The 3,394-nt window shown below is 53.3% G+C and overlaps 1 long non-coding RNA gene across 1 annotated transcript; it reads right to left on the reverse strand.

The window, feature by feature from the left end:
• Positions 1–1,389: 1,389 nt before the first annotated feature.
• Positions 1,390–3,117, reverse strand: LOC116854229. Its single transcript, XR_004380117.1, has 3 exons — positions 2,900–3,117; positions 2,508–2,552; positions 1,390–1,490 (listed from the first exon to the last, which is right to left on the reverse strand). It is a non-coding gene; the product is annotated as an uncharacterized LOC116854229 (long non-coding RNA).
• Between the last annotated feature and the right edge of the window lie 277 nt (positions 3,118–3,394).

Below are 3,394 nucleotides of genomic sequence, written 5' to 3' on the forward strand. Positions count from 1 at the left end.
CTGGCTGTGGCGCAGGAGGGACTCGGAGAGCGTGAGCATGAGGCAAGAGAAGGCCTGTGTGACACACCGTGGGAGCTCAGTAAACGTCCTTGGTCCTGGGGCACTATGGTTATTCTTTCTCCCTCTGGCCGTGAGCATGGCGATATGCTTGGGCCGAAGATGTTGCAGGGAAGGAAAAAAGGGCTGGGAGGAAGGCAGCTTAAAGGCTGGGGTAAAGGGGACACGGCCACACTGCGGCGAGGGCGCCCATCGGATCCCGCCATGCCACCTCCATGCCCAGCCTCCCAGGCCCAGGCAGGCTCCGCTTCACACCCAGCCCCAAAGGTCAGCTGGCTAGGGTTTCACAAGCAGGCATTCCAGGTCTGGGGCCCACACAGGGAGCACCCTGCCCGTGGTCAGGCCTCCAAGTTCCCGTCCAGGGCCAGCTGCCGGAACTTTGGCCCATCCCAGTTGGCCTCAGCGGCTGCCAGGCAGGGGTGGGGTGGGGAAGCGAGGAGAGAAGCCGGCCTAGGGCAGCTGACCTCCTGTAAGAACCTGAGTCACGCCCCAGGCAGGGAGCCCTCCAGGCTCTGCAGGGAGGGGATGCAGAGCTCACTGCATGTGTGTGTGTGTGTGTGTGTGTGTGTGTGTACATACATATACGGGACTTATTTCATGTATTTTAAACTTAATTTATTTTCCCAAGATCCTGGGTAGCTGCTATTGTTTATCCCCATCTGATAAGTAAAGAAAAAGGGGACCCAAGGAGGTCGGAAGACACTGAAGCCAGGAAGCAGGCAGCAGAACTAAAGTTCGAACCCTGTGTTCCGTGCACCTGCCTTCAGGCAACCGCCATGGAACCAGAGGACGCAGCTGTGGCGTTGGGTGGGCCTCTCCGGGATCTTGGATCTCGTTAGGCTCTACCGACTGACACAAGAGAGAGTCGTGTGTCTGTTTTGAAGGTTCCGGGAGAGTCAACAGAAGGGAGTGCAGTTTCCACAAGGTCCCCCCCCACCGCCCCACCGCCGTGGCCTCTCTGCCCAAGTGGGCGATGCCCGCACAGTGCCCCTGTCCACCAGATGTCCCTGGGCTCCGGGCTCCTGCAGGAACTCTGCACATGGTGGGTGGGCTCATTGCAAAGCCCACACTCAGCGCTTTCCACCGCCTTCCCCTTCCCCTTTCACTTCCGGACCCTATTTGGGTCTCTGCCTGCCTCCCTCGAGGGCAGACAGATTGTTGTGTTCATCTTGGGGTCCGTGGTACCGGGCAAAGTGAACCACCATTGTGGGGAGGGGATGCTCCCTCTCCTTCTTTCACCCTTGATTTCCATTAGGGAGATGCAAATGTACAGCAAACCAGGCCATGAGACTCAGCTGAGAAGTGCGATCCTACCCAGGCTTCCTGGGCTGCAGCCCACAGGGCAGAGGCTGCCGGCCATGCAGAAGACTGCCAAGTGACAAGTGACAGGGGCAGCAAACCCACCTCGGCCTTGGCTGCTGCAGCCTGCCATCCTGCAACAGAGCAATTCCTCCAAGTGGGAATGGGCCCTCGGAGCGAAGCCACAAAGGGGAGGGCACCTTTCTGATGGGGGATGGAGGAGCTTTCCAGAAATAAATGAAAGTCGCCCTTACATCTTGGGGAAGTTTAAAGACACCCAGAGAATGAAATCTTAGATTTCTTCCTTCCTGAAAGGCTGAGGCTGGGTATAATTCTCTGCTTTTGTTCCCCTCCTTTGTTGAGTCAATGTTCCTGGCCATCCTGTACCTGTGGTTTTATTGTCATCCGTTTTGGAAATGGGTAGGGTATAAATCAGTCCGTGAAATTTAAAAATGTAAGCTCTTTGGTCTAGCATCGAAGTAGACAAAGAAGAAACAGGGACTTAATAAATGCCTTTGGAGGCTTGTGATTTGCATGGGGCTTCCGATAAAAGGCGAAGTCTTTGCTTTGAGGTTACACACACGGAACCCGGGGTGGTCCTCGGGCCTCTGGTCGCAGCACTAGCAGCACTGGTACCTTGATCTCCAACCCTGGAAAACGCAGCTACTGGGGACCATCTGTACCGTGACCACACTGGGGAATAAACAAGGAAAGGGGAAGGCTCCTTGCTGCAGCAGCAGTGCATGGCCCCCTCGATCACTCCTTTGCAAAAGTGGTCCAGAGAGGGTGACACAGACCAGCTTGGTCCCTCCCCCGCCCTCCCATCCCCTACTCTATTTTGCCACCACTGGCTTCCCCAGCAAAGTCTGACAATACTGGGAGTCAGAGCTCCTGAGGGGAGCCTATTCTCATGTTGGGCATACGGTGCTACAAATGACTGGGTCTTGGGGAGTCAGCAACAGAAGAAGAAAAGCAATGTGTGTCCCTGTCCCAGTGGAGGGCTTGGGAAAGCTGGCACCAGGGACTATGGGTTCCCTGAGTTGGGGGAAAGATCCAAGGAAGGGTTGTGGAATTTTGAGGCAAAAGATGAAACAGAATGCTTTGTATACTTCAGTTGTGAAGAGAAAAAAATGTTACGGCAAGCCACTCACCTGCTATCCCTGCTTTTTATTTGCAAAGGCAGCTATGATGAAAACCTGTGAGGGAAGTCAAGGTCAACATGCAGTCCTGAGTCATTAGCCATACATAGATTAGTAGGTTAATACAGAACAGTCTCGACAGATGAATTACACCCAGAAGCTGTGTATGAGTCCTTGGAGTTGACATTGAAAGGTTCAGTTATCATAGGGAGAGTGATGCCTGCTTAATTTTGATAGGGCTTAATTATTGTGATAAATGTCCTTGGAGTTTAACTGTTTCTCTTCACCTAATGTCAGAATGAAGAGTTCAGCCCCAGCTGGGCTGGTCCCCTCTCTCCCTAGGCCCTCTGACATCCTTGGGGAGGATCCTGGAGGAGTAGAAGTCTAGCATTTCAAAAGGATACATCCTCCTCAGCTGGGACTGTCAGGACACTTTCTGTCAAAAGTGACAGAAGTCAACTTCAAACAAGTCCATGAAATTTATTAGCAGGAAATTGGGTGCTTCCTTGGAATCAAAGGTGAAATCAAACAATTGGGCCTCTGGAGAGGTAGGAACCAAGCCTGGAGGATGCCAAGAACGCAGGAAACGATTTCCTGTCTGTCTCTGTCACAGGCTGCCTCTGTTCTTCTGTGTCACATGCGGTTGGATGGAAGATGGTCTTTGCAGAGCCTCTGAGTTTCCTCTCTCCAGCCTCTGTCACCAAGCACCAATCAGTACAGCCTGATTTAAGTGTCCATGCCTGATCCAGCCCTCTGGGGGCTGGGGGCAGGGTTGTATGTCTAGATACGGCTTCGTGGGAGGGTGGCTGGAAAGGCTCAGCACTCAGAGAACAGACATTGTGAGCAGGTCAGACACTCTGAAAAAGGATATGTCCTGTTCCTGAGATCAAAATGGCACC

Source organism: Lontra canadensis, unplaced genomic scaffold, assembly GCF_010015895.1.
Source record: "Lontra canadensis isolate GAN:19392208 unplaced genomic scaffold, GSC_riverotter_1.0 scaffold89, whole genome shotgun sequence".
NCBI classification, from domain to species: Eukaryota; Metazoa; Chordata; class Mammalia; order Carnivora; family Mustelidae; genus Lontra; species Lontra canadensis.